The sequence below is a fragment of the Macrobrachium nipponense genome, chromosome 21 (assembly GCF_015104395.2).
Source record: "Macrobrachium nipponense isolate FS-2020 chromosome 21, ASM1510439v2, whole genome shotgun sequence".
Lineage (NCBI taxonomy): Eukaryota > Metazoa > Arthropoda > Malacostraca > Decapoda > Palaemonidae > Macrobrachium > Macrobrachium nipponense.
Window position 1 is genome coordinate 3629668 of NC_087212.1, and position 17722 is coordinate 3647389.

Sequence of the window (17722 nt, forward strand, 5' to 3'; positions counted from 1 at the left end):
GCATGGCCGTGAAACAGAGAAAGACAGAAGAATCCCCAGAAGAAGATCAAGTGCAAAAGTGTGGTGTGCGAAGCAATCAAAGACAGTGAAGGTGACAATCAATACTCAGTAAATTTCCCTCGTGCCTATAGACTCGTAATTGCAACCCAAGTGCCAATTAAGTTTTATCAGTCCAAACCCAGGCCCAGTAACTAAAAAGGTGGAAAAAACTTTGTAAGAACCCCTAACGAAGAATAAACCTATGTTAAGAAAATATCAATCTTCATTTCTCATCCAAAACGATAACCATTTTTTGCTAATTCCCAAAGTACAGCCTCCAGCGGCACACCCGTTACCTTAGAGCTGTGTAATAGAAAGTAAGTACCGTCACAGATTTTTATTGGTGTCAGAGCGACGGGATACGAATGAGAAATAAGATTGATATAGTGACAAGATTAATCGTTGTCGAGCGGTAAGGACAGGAAGAGATAAAGTGACAGCAAAGAAATGGTGATACGACGTGACACGAATGACAGTTAAAAACAGCGGCAGCGAAACAGAATCAAAAGTTTAGCGTCGGCATAAGAGATTTCAATCCATTCACGCCACTCGAAAAAGAAAGTTCTCCCCAAAGACAGTTACCAGTGCTTCCCCAAATACAAAGACAGTTACCGAGTCGTAACAATAAAAGCGCTCCAAAAAAAAAAAACAAAAAAAAAGCCACCACACTCCACGAAGAAAAACTCCACTCCGAAGAACAAGAACAGTCGTTCCACTAGAAGAACAAGATGTCGAACGCATAAAGAATATATCAAGAGGAAAGAAAACAATTCCGAAAACGCATCAGTCAACGCAATCGAGAGAGAGAGAGAGAAGTCCCCTTCCCGCAGACGTAACAACGCATCATTCAACGCGCTGGTAGGCGAACGCAAGCTGTCAGACGTAAACCCGGGAGTCGAAGACGACGAAAGAAGTTAAGTCCAAAATAATATCCTCACACTTACATAACATTAAACTCTGTTAAAAGTAAATTACGCGATTAACATTTCAGTTAGACAATTTCTGGTATTTCAAGATTAAAAGATTTTCCCTCTGAACCTTTTTTTTGGCAACGAAACTACGATATTTCTTAATTTTACTAATTATAACTAATCAGCTACTAAAGGAACCTTTTCCCGACATTTGTATTTACTAAGCCAATAACTTTAAATTTTTAATTTGAATTTTGATTGTGTCATTTTTTTGTTATTTTTTTCGTGATTTTGGTTGTTTTGCGATTTCTTGTACTTTTTGTTTTTTTTGTTTTAGTATTTGCTTTTACTTTTATTCGTTACGTCGAATGAATGTTTACTTGTTTTTATTTTGTTTGTTTAGGATAACAAGGGTAATTCACGGGAGGTCTCTCGTTAGCGTACACTTTATGGTCCAGTTCAGTATCGTTTTACCAGTACTGTTAAGAGGGTTTTTGTTGTTGTTTAAGAATCGCTTACCTCCGGTAAACGGTAAGACTTTGAGAATATTTCAGGGGAAAATTCCTTTATTTTTTTTTTGGTGTTTTTGATCGAATACTTTAGTAAAAACAGTTTATTGTTATTATCATTTTCTTTTGGGTATTTTACGGTCATAACTTTGATACTTTTAATGATACTCAGTACTTAAGAAAATTTCCATTAACGAGTCGATGGTCAAAGGGAGACCGACTCCTTATCAGAACGTAAGAACGCCTGTGCTCACGAGAAGTCAAACAAGGAAAATAAACATGCCGGAAAGTACACAGTCCGCGAATTCGAACGCAGCAGTAATGGGAACACATAAGGGGCATGTGATTAATCACATAGCTAAATTTTGCGGAAGAAAGAACGGTTCAGTTAGCTTGTAACTTAGAAAACTGGATAGAGCAAGTGGAGACACGCCTAGATAGCATAACGGGGACAGATAGAGAAAAGCTTATTGAAGCCAAGAGTTATCTTGATTTGGAAGCCGGAGGAGACTTAGAACGATACGTCCACTCCGAGACTTACCGAGATCTTAAGAATTGGGAAGAATTGAAACGGTATTTTAGGAAGGTTTATTCCACAGTTGGTGAAAGAGATCCATTTACTAGTTTGGCAATGGATAGTGCGTCAATTTAAGTTAGACGAAAGACGTTATCAAGAGTTTAGCTCTCAGTGTATAACAATATGAATGAATGGGGTAACTTCATGGAATCCACAGTTGGATAGAGGTAGAAGGAGGCAAGCAAAAAATGCTAATGAGTCATGCTAAAAAAATATTTAGACTAGCAGTAATGATTGGAAGCCTGCCAACAGAAGTCATTGCAAGGATGACCGTAAGTGGGAGACATCCGTGATGTAGCAGAGATTGAAGAGGAGGAAACAAAATTTTAGGTAGAAAGACCTGAAGGGAATCCTATATACAGACCTTTAGTCGCTATAGTACAAAAGGAAAGAGGTCCAAATAGATCTAGGACACCATCTAGAAATCAGAATAAGATGCCAGGTAAATCTTCTCAAGGAGGATTTTCGACAGTCACGTGTTATAACTGTCAGAAGAGAGGACATTATGCCAGTGAGTGCCGAGGGATAGCCTTCTGTCCTTTCCATAAGAGAACAGGACTAGTGCCCGAGAATGCAGGAATAAATTTGTTTCAGCTCCTAGAGGTAGATCTCAGTCGAGAGGCAGAGGTAGAAACAATAGTCAATCTCCCCATCTAGAGGAAATAGAGATTCCGTCCCAAATAGATATGTTAATCAAACAGCAAGCATAGGTTATCAACCAGCTCAGTCAATGTCAGACGACGCAATGGGAAATTTTCTGCTTACTGGTACAATGAATCTTCCTCTATAACAGAGAGAAACGTCCGGAATGTCAAGGCTAAGCCCAGCTACACAGGTTAGCAAAGTTGATGTAGGAAATGAATATAATTATAGACCATATTTCCAGCACATGTCGGTCTAGAGAAACCTATTGTTACATCTTGATACAGGAAGTCCTAAGAATATAATGTCAGAAAAGGTGTATCGATTGTATTTTTCTCACTTAAGTTTGAACCCAAGCGGTAGATTGTAGAATCACAGACGTCCAGGGTAATGATATCCACGTAATTGGACAGTTAGATTTTCCATTTAGGCTAGGAAGAATTGCTCTAAGAGAAATGTTCTGGTAGCCAGAGATATACAATTAGCTTTTGCTCATTTGCTGATAGGTTATCCAACTATGGCTAGACAAGGGATAAGCATTGATGCCCCCTAGAGAACAGCTAGTGATTAAAAAACGGTCGTGAGATTTCTAGAATACCAATATGCAAGTCAATTAAAAGAACCCAGACTCAACAGAACCCCACACTGAAAGGTATTTTAAAGAAGGATAAGACGGAGGGAAGATATCCAGAATGCATCACGAGTTCACAACAGATCATTAACCTCTTAGAATCAAATCAATTGCACTTATTTAAAGTTATAAAGAAAGGGAATTAAGACTTAAACCAGGAGAAGAGTATTCTTGGGGTAGACTGTACGGTAAAAAAAATCCAATTTTTCAGAAGGGAAGGAAAAATTCTCACGCTTACTGAAAAGTCGCAAGTAAACGGAATACATTATTCTTCTAGTTTACATGAAGTTAGACAGAGCAAAATAGCGTTACAGATTACGAATAACAGAGGAGGAAAGGTTCTAAGTTAACACCAGGTACAGAGATAGGCCCTAGCAGAAGTATACTCCATACCTATCCGAGTTGTAGAAAGGGAAACAGTAGCCGCGATCAGTAAAGGAAATGAAAATTATGCCCAGGACATAAAACTGAGAAGAGCTAAGATAGGATTTCATTTAAAGGACATTAAGGAAAACCATGTTAGAGAAGAATTCATAGACTTATTGTGCGAATATAATATATAGGTCGCTCTAGACGGCGACACCTTGGGAAATACACGCGAAATAACGCACAAGATAGACATTCCATCAAACACAAAGCCAATTTACATACCAGCTTATAGAGTAGCACATTCCCAAAAGGAGATCATCGAAAGAGAAGTACAAAGAATGAATAGGCAAGGAATAATAGAACCATCTAAATCCCCATGGTCTTTTCCACTTTTGCTAGTTCCTAAAAGGGACAAAACTTATAGAATAGTTGTGGATTTCAGAAAATTGAACCAAATTACTGAAAATGATCCTTATCCAATGCCGTCAATGCGAGATCTTATCGCCACTATAGGGTCCAAGAGATACTTCACCACTATAGATTTATTGCAAGGATTCTTGCAAATCCCTCTAGACGAAGAAAGTAACCTTTGACTTGCTTTTTCCACTAGTAACGGCAGATACCAGTATGTAAGAATGCCCTTTGGTCTAAAGTCAAGCCCGGTAACTTTTGTAAGATTAATGGATAAAATTTTGGGCGATTTACTAGGCAAAGACGTACACTGTTACATAGATGATTTGGTAATAGCAACAGACACTATAGAGGAACACATAGACTTAGTCAGAGAAGTCCTAAAGAGATTAAGAAAAGCCAACCTGAAGCTTAAACTGAAGAAGTGTAACTTCCTTAAAAGGAAAATAGACTACCTTGGTCATACACTAAGTGAAAAGGGTGGCGTAGAAGTTAAAAAACGAATTAAAGATTAAGTCGATTAAGGAATATCCAACACCTCAGTGCAAGAAGGACGTAAAGTCATTCTTAGGTTTAGCAGGTTTTTACCGCAAGTTCATAGGGAACTTTGCAGTCATATCCGCACCACTAACTGAACTTTTAAAGGAACACGTATCATTTGTATGGACAGACGGGCAGCAAGAAGCATTCGAAGAATTGAAAGAAAGATTAACACATCCGCCAGTACTTAGCTTCCCAGACTTTGGCAAGGAATTCTTTTTAGCCACGGACGCAAGCCACATTGGTATAGGAGCATGTTTAATGCAAAAACAAGATAATAAGTATATGCGATAGCTTATTACAGTAGGAAATTAAAGCCCTCAGAAGTGAACTACTCAGTAACAGACTCGAGTCTCTAGCTATAATAGACGCTTTAAAGCATTTCAGATATATAATTTTTGGTTACAAGATAACCGTCTTCACGGATCATTCAGCTGCAGTAGAAATGCTAAGAACCCTAATTTTTCTGGACGAAGAGCCCGTTGTTCATGACAGCCCAAGATTATGATATAGAGGTGAAATATGTCCCTGGGAAAACGAATAAGGTAGCAGATGCATTATCAAGATATATGTCACAAGGTGATAGCATAAATATAAGTCAAGAAGAAGAAAGGATGAAACAATGTGCAATAACGTGAATGTATTCACCATGCATTATACAGAGGAGCTTTCCCGGCAAAATTTCATAAAAGAACAAGAAAGAGATGAAGATATAAGGGAACTGTTTAAATACGTTAGAAACGAAAGAAAACACGCCAACAAGAATTAAACCGAACTAGGTAGGAAGGTTGGATGTCCCACAGATGCATTAACGGACATAGATGGCGTATTAATTTGGATGTGTCACGGAATATGACCCATTTGGTCAATTTCTAGGTGTACTGCACAAAAGATTAGTACCTAGAGTCTAAGAAACAAGGTCATTGAGCTAATGCACGAAGATGACATGAGAGCTCCACCCAGGAAGGGATGAGACAATTAGACTAATCCGAGAACTTTCCATTGGAAGGGAATTCACAAGGATGTTAGTAATTATGTGAAAAGCTGCAATATATGCAACAGCTACAAGGGAAGAACAGACAAGGAATGTACACTAGGGAAATATCCTATCCCACAGACTCCTTTCGAAAGAGTATCTATTGATCTTATCACTAATCTTCATACCACGAGTAAAGGGAATAAGAATATACTAGTATGTATCGACGCGCTCACGAGATATACGAGTTGGTACCACTAACTAGTAAAGTGCCAAGGAATGTGTAACCGCTCTCTTCGATAAGATATTTTGCAGATATTCTGCCCCACAGCTCATTATCTCTGATAATGGGACCGAGTTCAACAACTCATTAGTTCAAGAAATTTGTAACGCCTTTAAGGTAGAAAAGGTAGCGATACAGCCGTATCACCCAGCTAGTAATGGCTTAGTAGAAAGGAATAACAGGAAGGTTTTAGACGTATTACGTCACACAGTAGGACAGGATCCTGATGGGACGTCAATTTACCTTTAGTCCAATTATCATTAAATGCCAGGCATCATACGAGTATTCGTGCAACTCCCATAAAAGCTTTGATGGGATATGAACCCAGATACCTTATGCATGGCTGAATCAGCCAATACAGCCTAATACTCTGAAGATATCATGAAGATAAGAATCGGAAACTTTAAAGTAGTACACAAGCAATTGCACAAGAATCTAGAAGAAGCCCAGCAGAATATGATAGAGAAGCACCAAGAAGGATTAAGGCCTGTAGACTACAAGAAAGGAGATGAAGTCTATATTAAGAAGGAAGTAAGAAGTGGTATTAATTATAAGTTAGCCACAAAATTCACAGGACCATACAAGGTCGTAGACGTACAAGAAACTAAGATAAAGGTTAAGAAAATGAATAACCAAATGCCTTCCACATATGCTGAATCATTAGAAGAAGAAGAATTTTGGATAAACAAGGACAAGGTCAAGAGAACCAAAGAAGTTGAAGAATCCGAAATGACAGAGACGTCAGAAGAAATTCCAGAAGAAGGAACTAGATATAACCTAGAAATAGAAGAGTCACTTTTCAGTGAAAACAGCCAGAACAAAAAACCCATTAATTCATCCCATTATTCCCATGTATTTATTTTGATTTCTTTATTGCTAAGTTACCTTCATCGGTCGACTTAGGAATAATCTTTTATTGTTACAATTCTTACTTTAATTAGTCGGTTTGTAGCAATTTTTTTGAGTTACGTGCACTAACTTCAAATTTATTTTGACTTGAAGGGAAATATTTGGGTATGTAAGAAACGATTCAATGCGCAGTATAAGAATTTAAGACGTATATTAAGTTTTAAAAAAACCGTTCCATAAGAACATTCTTAGAAGTAAAAGAATAAATAAGACGGGTTAAGATAGATATTAAGAGATTTTAAGATAAGAGAATTCGTTTCAGAAATGATTATGATTTTAAAGGGGTAATTAATACACTTACTTTGTTCAAATCCATTAGATGTTGATTGATGAAAACTTACTAATAAGATATTAATCGATGAAGACTCACTAACAAGATGTTAATTGATGAAGACTCATTAACAAGATAGTAGTTGTTGAAAAACTTACTAACAAGATATTGATTGGTGAAAACTTACTAATTGTTTTCACAGTAGAAGAAACCTACAAGTATTAACCACTAACCGGTTCCTTTAACCGAGTTGCCAATTTTGTTTTAGTATCAAGCAGTGAAGTTATATTGTTTAATGTACAAGGTTACTCAGAAATTACAGTAAGAATGTCCAATGAAATTTTGCATAAACACAATACACACTCTCAGTAGGAAGTCAAGGACACACTTGTTATTGCATACAAATACACAAGGATATTTTCTCCCAGGACTTGTCTCCAAGCAGCAGGTCACAGCCAACAAGAAGCCATCAAGTGTCGTCAACAAAGAACGAAATTTATTTTTCCATAAAGAAAGACGATATCCACCTAGATAGAATAGGACTGAGGACTGAACCAATCATGTACTGTAAACTTGGATAGTTACCATTATTTTTTGCTTCTACCATGCATTTATGTAACTTATGTGACTTAAGGGCTTATGTATGTTAAACTTTCAGTTTTTCTTGTTTTTTGGTGATTTAGTTTTGTTTGCATTCAGTTTCACGTTTCTTAATGTGATTTACTCATATTTGAATTCACTTTGATGATTCCTTTAATTACTTAATCAAGTACTTGTTCATATTCATATTCAGTTTTATGTTTCTCTGAATGTTACTTACTGGACTCAAGTAAATTACTCATGTTTACAGTTCAATTTTACTTGATTGGTTGCCCATAAACGTTACTTAATAATCAAGGATTTGCTCATGTTTACATCACTTTTGATGTTTTTGAGTTAAAGTTTCATATGATTTCCAAGAAGCATAAGTTAGGAGTCCTCTTGTAGGTATAATATTTGCTTCAGCTTAGATAACGCTGTCGGAGTCAGCGAGGTAGCGGGCGCCGAGACTGTATAGTGTGGCACAGTGTTGTTATTCCAAAGGCAATAACTTAATAATACTTAAGAAAAAGGCACGAAACGGATAATAAGAAAAGAAAGAGGGATAAGAGAATGAAAATAATCAATTTTACGAAGGTACGTTTTCTCGGACTCGACCCAAAACGATTAGGCGTTAACCACAGGCATCTGGTCTGCATCTCCCAGGCATCTTCGAGAAATTGGAATCCAACCCATTACGCCTCATCTCCGATGATTAAGTGATTCTCTGGCACGCCCGACATTTGTGACACTTCAAGCGTCGGAGAATTAATGTAAGGTGGACCTTTTCAAGAGGCCTTCTGTTTAATATAACCAAGGGAAATTCAAGGCTTCCTTGTTTCAAAGGTGGATCATGTGAAAATCTAAGCTCCACCCTTTTCCAAAGATAGGCCTCTAGTATCGACGAATCAAAAGCCATGAGTGTTGGTCATAAGACAGCCCAAAAGGAGTATCAACGAATGACCTATGAGGTTACCAAGGGATACGCCCCTTAGAAGCCAGGACATGAAGAAGGAGGCGTATACAAATTCAAAGCCTACGAATTACTGTAGAAGACTGACAGGAAGGCGGTCTTGTATAATGTTTGCAGCCACTAAGGCACAATAAAGTCCTTTCAGAAAATTAGCCCACCCGCCATCAAAATCCAAAAATCCAAAGGCGGGGCTAAGGAGATTTCAACTGAACAAAAGGCGAGACAGAGAGAGAGAGCAAGCAGAAAAAAAGGGAGCAGAGAAAAAAGGGGAACAGAGAAGCAAGAGAGAGAACAACCGGGGAGCCTGAGGGGAGAGCTGCAGTGGCATGGCCGTGAAACAGAGAAAGACAGAAGAATCCCCAGAAGAAGATCAAGTGCAAAAGTGTGGTGTGCGAAGCAATCAAAGACAGTGAAGGTGACAATCAATACTCAGTAAATTTCCCTCGTGCCTATAGACTCGTAATTGCAACAAGTGCCAATTAAGTTTTATCAGTCCAAAAGCCCAGTAACTAAAAAGGTGGAAAAAACTTTGTAAGAACCCTAACGAAGAATAAACCTATGTTAAGAAAATATCAATCTTCATTTCTCATCCAAAACGATAACCCTTTTTGCTAATTCCCCAAAGTACAGCCTCCACGGCACACGTTACCTTAGAGCTGTGTACGAGAAAGTAAGTACCGTCACATATATATATATATATATAATATATAGTATATATATATATATATTTATATTATATAATGAGGGACAGAGACCTTTCAACACCGCAAAAATATTGCAATACACATCATGGACGCGGCCATATATCTATGGGTGCGACGTATTATGGTGACATCACTGCATGTCATCGATTGCTCATTCCCAATAGAAGGTCACTGACATACCAACGAAAGTATAACCTTGTCCTTGCTATCCTTCATGTTTCTACTAATCAAGTGGACATGGATTAAGTTTAGTGGCCACTTTATAAGATAAAACTTTGGACAAGTTCTAGTCGTTCTAACAAGTGTGCCGTGTTTTAACTAGTTTAAAGAGCCTTCCAGTTTTCGTAAATGGTATCTTTTACGATGCATTTGCTAACATTGCAATGGTCTTGATTTTTAAATAAACAGCAGCGTGGAGAAAACGGTGAAAATAGTCTTTATTATACCTTCACAGTTGTAAGATTGTCACTAAATATACATGGGGTACACCACAGTGTTGTTTTGTAACACAAGCAGTGCACATCTCAGATTTTAAATGCTCCTCTGAAGCGGATATGGCGCATGCCTGCCGAGATTACTGTCACTGACAAGACAACCACAAGTTGTTGTTGTTGTTTGAGATTAAGCTTATGCCAGCACGGGATCTTGCTCCTAGAGCAGCCCGTAGGTGTCATGAGGGGCCTGCGCAGAATATATATACTTCTGGCGGACGTATTTCTTGCGTCCACTGTGATGTTTCTTCTTGTTAATATCAGATACAACTCCTGCTTCTTCTTCTCCTTGTCTCTCTTTGGTCATATAGGAATGGAAATGGAAAATATAATTTTAGGTCAAAGGCGAAGCGCTGGGTGTGGCCCGTCCTACATAGTTACCAGACGCACGATTATGGCTAGATTTTAACCTAAAATAAAATCAAAACTACTAAGGATAGCTGGCTGCAATTTGGTATGTCTGGTGATTAGAGGGTGGATGATCAACATACAAATTTGCAGCCCTCTAGCCTTAGCAGTTTTTTTTAGATCTGAGGGCAGACAGATAGACAAAGCCATCTCATTAGTTTTCTTTTGCTATAAACTAAAAAGTGGATGGAGCTATAGGGGGCTAATGGACGTTACAAATACTAGTTCTCTGAATCCTGCCTTCAGTGGTGTGTAACAGCTTAGCATGGTTGAACAAAACTGGGGTGTCCAATGACAGCAATGCCCAACCTCCTCTGGGTATCAGATTTCAACCTCCCTCTCTCTCTCTCTTTTTCTAGTTACCAAATCAATAATGCTGAAACTTAACGCACATCGCAAGACCAATTTACTAAGTAGTAATAACTTGAAGGCACTGAACTAAAACCATGTTTTAAAATCTGTATTAGAGGTGATAAGAAGAATCTGGTTGACCATAACATACAGATTTACTAACTTTTCTCACGAGATACTCTAATTGAAAAGAGTAAAGGAGGGAAAAATCAAGAATGTATATAATTGTTAACAACTCAAGTATCTATATAATTCAGAAGTCAATTGTATCTATATAACTCAGAAAAACTAATGTAAATAATTCAGGAAAAACTCAAGTAACTATATAATTCAGAAAACTCAAGAATCTATATCAATATCATTCCAAAAAACAAAAAATAAAGTATCTATATAATTCCAGAAAAACTCAAGTATATATCTATATAATTCCAAAACACTCAAGTAACTATATAATTCGAAAAATTCAAGTAGCTAAATAATAATTCAGAAAAACTCAAGAAACAAAAGTATCTATTATTTCAGTAAAAGTTAAGTATCAATTAAATAAAAAATGTTTTTAATATAAAACAGAAATCTAGTCATCTTTAAAACTTTAAAACTTCAACTCTCTCTCTCTCTCTCTCTCTCTCTCTCTCTCTCTCTCTCTCTCTCTCTCTCTCGCACGTTTTTAAGGAAAATAACAATTTAACAATATCGTAAAATTTTATTATTTTTAAATCATATTTTTGCAACATGTTTTCTTTCATTATAAAAAATATGATATAAAAAGTTACATAACTGAAAAAGAAAAGTTACGAAAATAGGCACTACTCATGAAAAGGTGGAATTTATCGCATTTAACTTCCATACAATATACTGACTTTATTATCACTATTATTATGATATTTTCATGGATAAACGAACTCTCAATTAGAAAAACTCAAAAGGCTGTTATGGAGACTTCCATCAAGCGAGTTCTTCATTTCCAAACAGCCTAGCTGAGCTCTTGGCTTCTTGCTCATCAGTGGTTTTCTCGTTCAAGGTTATGCGCGCGCAGCTGTGTAGTACTGTGTCTATTTGCAGGCTTGCCACGCCACCTCATCACCACACACAATCAACACAGCAAGACGAAAAGTGCTTTCGACTATACGAAGACACGCAAGCAATCATGGAGCCTTGGTTACGGGTTTCCTCGACTGCTTCATGAGGACACGAACAAGATAATGGAAACTTTCGAACCTGGGACGCTGGTCACGGCTTATATGTGGATGCTTCGCTGTTTCATAATGGGTGCTTTGTTGTTTCACAATGGGAGCTTTGCTGTTTCATAATGGGTCTTTGCTGTTTCACAATGGGTGCTTCACGGTTTCATAATGGGTGCTTGGCTGCTTCACAATGGGTGCTTCGCTGTTTCACAAGCGAACGAAGCAACACACATAGACGCTTCGAAGCAACGAATCCTGATGGTATACGGTATTAGACCCAGGCGCTATCACGGTCCCTCTTAACCCGTCAAGAGACGACACTGAAGACTTGCCAAAGTCGTATGGAATAGCGAGACTAGGACTACCAAGCGGAGATTTGTACTATCAACTATCCCGAGATTCCCAGGTGACTTAGACGAAGAGGGGCTCAGCGGGAAACACGGGATTTATATCGGGAAATGAGACGAATGCGTAGGGATCCGGCACGACTCGGTTACCGACGCTCGAAGAACCACCGTCGCTGTTTGGCCTTCCAAATCCTCCTCCCCAGTTTATACTGGTGAGTAAGAAGGGCATGGGGGCGGGTGGTTCCGATTGTCAAGAAGGACAAGGCGATTAGGGTCAGGAGGAACTTCATCTCGAGTGGCGTCTGAGAAGTGGGGGAAAATGTTAAGACTTTTAACTATTGTGTTTCTAATTACTATTTAATTCGTAAAACTATTAGCTTATACACACATAAATATTAAATATATGTGTATGTATATAAATAAAGGTTTTTTGCCACGAAGGAAAAAATGAAAAAGCGAGATAGCCAAGTACTTCAGTCCTGTTCGGACCCTTTACTGTAGATATGTATGTATATAATATATATATATATATATATATATATATATCTATATATATATATATATATATATATATATAATATATATATATATATATATATATATGTATATATATATATATATATTATGTTTATAATTACCCTTGGATTTAAGTTTATTCTTGAGGTATGGTGAATTGGATATTAAACTATATTTGTGAATATAAAGTCATGCGCGTATAAGTTACACAAATTCAACAAAATATTTGTCTGAAAAAAAGTCATGCGTAGATAAGTGACAAAAAAATCACTATTTGTAATCCTGATGCACGGAAATATTTAAAGAAATTATCATTAATACACTATTAATGTGACAAGGTCATCGTACATTTGGTCCAAATACGTTACAATGAGCAAGATGGTTTTCAAGGCAACAAATTTCTACAATGAATTGTATCTTTAGGTTAATTGTCACGAGATGGTTACAAAATGAATATATCTGTCAGGCTTCATTGAATTTCGTCAATGTGTTTCTTGATATTTTAATATAAAATACATGAGTGCAAAACTTCCTTGCCTGAGGTTATCAAGTTGCAATACTTTTAGCTGTTACTGTACATTTTTACGGGTGATTTCTAAGTAAGATATAGTCGATTCATTTAAGGTAGATTCTTGCGCCTACGAGACGTTTGTTTGGCGGCCTCTGATTGGCTGGTAGCGGGAGGCAGACTGCTCGCTCAGTGGGTCATATTTTCGTTTGTAGCTTAGAAAACTAGCAATATGTTTACATTTCTTCATTTATCTCACGTTTTACAAAAGATAGGAAAGTTTTGGTCATACCTAAGGATTCGGTATTAAATGTACAATTAATGAATCTTTTCCTGAAATCATAAGTAAAATACAAAGGAATTACAACGAGTAGAAGTGAAGGGAGAAACATTTCATTCTTTATACCGTGTTTTTATTCATCATCGGATTTGCATAATCATGAGATCAAGTAAAATAAAATCTTGTGTTATTAAACAATAAAATCACCCTGAATACGCTGGTGCTTTCAGATTTTAGATGCGTGTAATATATAAAGAGAAAATGAAGAATATGTCTTATTATGTTGCATTCGTGCTTGACTCGGTTTGACAATAGTGCCGAGACACATCGTTGGGTCCTCTCAGCTAGAGCCGTTGGCGTGTTGGCAGTTGCCAATTGGCGATATGAGAAGTTTGCAGTTTCGAGACTATGTATTCACCGAATTATTATGTCCTTATATTTTCTATAAATAAATGCATAGAATTCCCATTATAACTTTCGGAACATTTTTACTCAAAATATCATATATGTCCGTATTTCTGGACATATCTGATAAAAAAAGTAAATAATCAGATGGATGCATCTGGTATCGTTGGAGGTGTAGGCTGGCCGCGGGCGGGAAATTCAGTCCAGGAATGAATTTGAAATCTACGGACCTACTTCGCACTCTTCAGCTCATCCTTAGTTTTAATGAGGTTGGTTTCAACATATTGTTTCTAATTTTCTTATATGAATATATTTTCAAACTTAAGAGATATCAGAGACTTAATTGAGTGATATGAAATAATAATCTCAGTGGAGCAATAAACAGCAACGAACTAAGCAAGATTTTTTTTTCTTTTCAAGCAGATGTTCAAGATGACAGCATCATTCGTCGCACCGTTTCCAGATTTGCAAGTCAAGCTCGCAACATTATAATGAATGTTCATCGTTACTTCAGCTCACAGTGGGGAGCAGACTCAAGAAATGAAGTATTTGAGAAGACCGCCAAAGCTACAGGAGTGCCAACCAACACAGTGAAAAAAATCAAGCGACAGTCATCTGAATGTGGTAACGTCCCCTTCGCTTCACCTGTATGAAGAGGATCCGAGTGAAGGACAAGGTGGATAGTTTTGAAAATGAGTGTATTCGGAAGGAGATTTTGTCTTTTTACGAGAGAGGAGAGCTCCCAACGTTAGATGCCCTACTGGAAAAAGTGAAGGAGGACCCGGTGAAGTTTAATGGTGGAAGAACAACGTTATGGAAAATTGTGAGAGGGCTTGGATTCCGGTACAAAAAAAGTGACGAGTGGAAGAGCAATTTTAATGGAACGTGATGATATAGTGGCAGCGAGAACTGAATACCTACGGTTAATTGAAAAGAATAGGAATTGTAGTCCAACTGAACGTAAACCTGAAGTATTCCTTGATGAAACTTGGATAAACCAAAATGAATGTGTACGTCAGTGTTGGACAACGGGTGAAGGCGAAATAGGACCCAAACTTAAGACTGGAAAGGGGTCAACATTTATTGTGGTGCACGCGGGGAGTGAGAAAGGGGTTTGTCAAAGATGTCGCTATTTTTGTTTGTTTTAGGTCAAAAAATGGTGCCAAAGGGACTACCATGATTCCATGGACCATGAAAGGTTTTAAAGTGGTTAAGGAACAACTATTGCCTAATATAGAAGATAGATCTCTAATCATAATGGACAATGCTCCCTACCATAGCAAAATAGAAAATAAAGTGCCAACAACCAGCAACAGAAAAAGTGAAGTCATACAGTGGCTTTCTTCTAATAACGTCACCCACGACCCATCAGCAACAAAGCCAAAATTGTTGCAAGTTCTGTTATTTATCAGTGAGCCTCATAAAGCATGTACATTTCTCACTTAGACTAAATTGAAGCCAACACCCAGATGCATCCATCTGATTATTTACTTTTCTTTTATCAGATATGTCCCAGAAATACGGACATATATAATATTTTAGTAAAAATGTTCGAAAGTCATAATGGGAATTCTATGCATTTATTTATAGAAAAATGTAAGTGACATAATAATTCGGTAAATACATAGTCTCGAAACTGCAAACTTCTCATATCGCCAATTGGCAACTGCCAACAGCTCTAGCTGAGAGGACCAGCCCCACGATATCTTGCGTCTCTCGGCACTACTGTCAAACCGAGTCAAGCACGGATGCAACATAATAAGACATATTCTTCATTTTCTCTTTACATATTACACGTATTTAAAATCTGAAAACACCAGCGTATTCAGGGTGATTTCATTGTTTTAAAACACAAGATTTCATTTTATCTTGATCTCGTGAATTATGCAAAATCCGATGATGAATAAAAACAGGTATAAAGAATGAAATGTTTCTCCCTTCACTTCTACTCGTTGTAATTCCTTTGTATTTTAACTTATTGATTTCAGGAAAAGATTCATTAATTGTACATTTAATACTGAATCCTTTGGTATGACCAAAACTTTCCTATCTTTTGTAAAACGTGAGATAAATGAAGAAATGTAAACATAATTGCTAGGTTTCTAAGCTACAAACGAAAATATGACCCGCTGAGCGAGCAGGTCTGCCTCCCGCTACCAGCCAATCAGAGGCCGCCAAACAAACGTCTCGTAGGCGCAAGAATCTACCTTAAATGAATCGACTTATAGTGATCCAGTCGTTTTTAAACTTGGTGAATTTCAAAAGCTTGGTGAATTTCATATCTTCATTGAATTACGTTGATGTGCACAATAAAAGTATTTTGGAAAGTTTAACACATTAATGATCACATAAAAGGGAAAATTATATTACGCCAGCTTAGACGTTCAAGGTCGATATAGCTCTACAAAACCGATCTTACATAAAAGAATTCACAACCAGAAATACACATTAATTAAAGGAGTTAGCCAAAATGAATCATATGACCCCATACAAGGCAACTTTCACGTCACGTAATTTAAGCACTAATGAGAAGCTATACGATATACGTTGACGTAACACATCAAACAGAACTGGGAAAAACTGGTAATATGTATTAGAAGTATAGTGTGTGAGTGTGTATATGTATATATATGTGTGTACAATATTAATATACCTAAAGGTAGTGTGTGTATTTGTGTATAATATATTAATATATCTAAAGGTAGTGTGTGTTTGTGTATATGAATATGTGTGTATAATATATTAATATACCTAATGGTAGTGTGTGTTTGTGTATATGTATATATGTGTGTATAATATATTACTATATATTATATGTGTGTGTAATGTATTAATATATATTATATAGTGAGTGTGTCTACGTGCGTATAATACAATATATACTTCATTATGTATGTTATGTACATATATATCAATAAGGATCTATAGCATAGTTCTAACTTGATACTTCCCACTCACCTATATACACTTACAAGAAAGCTATATATATCCTTCTTAGGAGACACTCCTTCGATCCTTCGCGTGTGGGCGTTGGAAAGGCTGTGTCTACTGGCCGATCATCAGCCCAATATTTATACCGTCTGGAGCCGACCAAGTCGACTATACACTGGTGCACATGCGCCAAAAATATATACGTACAGTAACCTTCGTATAGCTTATATCTTGCACGGATCTGTAACAACGATGCAATGGACAATAATACGCGGAATTCGCAAGTATTTGCTGCGTCCTGGCGTGACCATATTTTGCTTTTGATTATAACGTATGATTATTTTACAACTACCTGTATATATCCTTTGGTTATATACAGTAGTAATTTTATTCTAGTTCTCCATGTGTCCGATTTTTTTTCATATTCCATTTACCAAGCGTACGACTGTGAAATACATATGTATAAGTATATATATATATATATATATATATATATATATATATATATATATGTATGTATGTGTGTGTGTATACAACAGATACTTTGGCGTTTTTAAATTTACAAAATCATTTACAAAAAAGAAAACGGATACTTTCGTTTTTCCTGATTAAAATATCTACAGAACTACGCACTTTGTTTTTTTTTTCAAATGAAAATATTTAGGAGAAAACGAACCTTGGTTCCCGCCCACCCCCCTCCCCCAAGACCAAAATATTTACAGAAAAAACACCCCATAGTATATATATATATATATATATATATATATATATATATATATATATATATATATAATATATACTTCCGATGGCGCGTGTTCTACGGTAATAGGTATATCATCAATCGCTCAGTCACAGTAACCAGATATAGTACAAGTCCGTTATAAATTTACTCTTCCAAAGAAAGCGCGCACTTGATACTGTGCGTCCAGATCTCGACAGATTCCATAACTACTTCTTCTTCTTCCATTCAAGCGCAC

General features: G+C 36.8%; 1 pseudogene; it reads left to right on the top strand.

The window, feature by feature from the left end:
• LOC135197655 (nucleolar protein 56-like) overlaps positions 1-17722 on the top strand; it is a 59047-nt pseudogene that overhangs the window by 34081 nt on the left and 7244 nt on the right.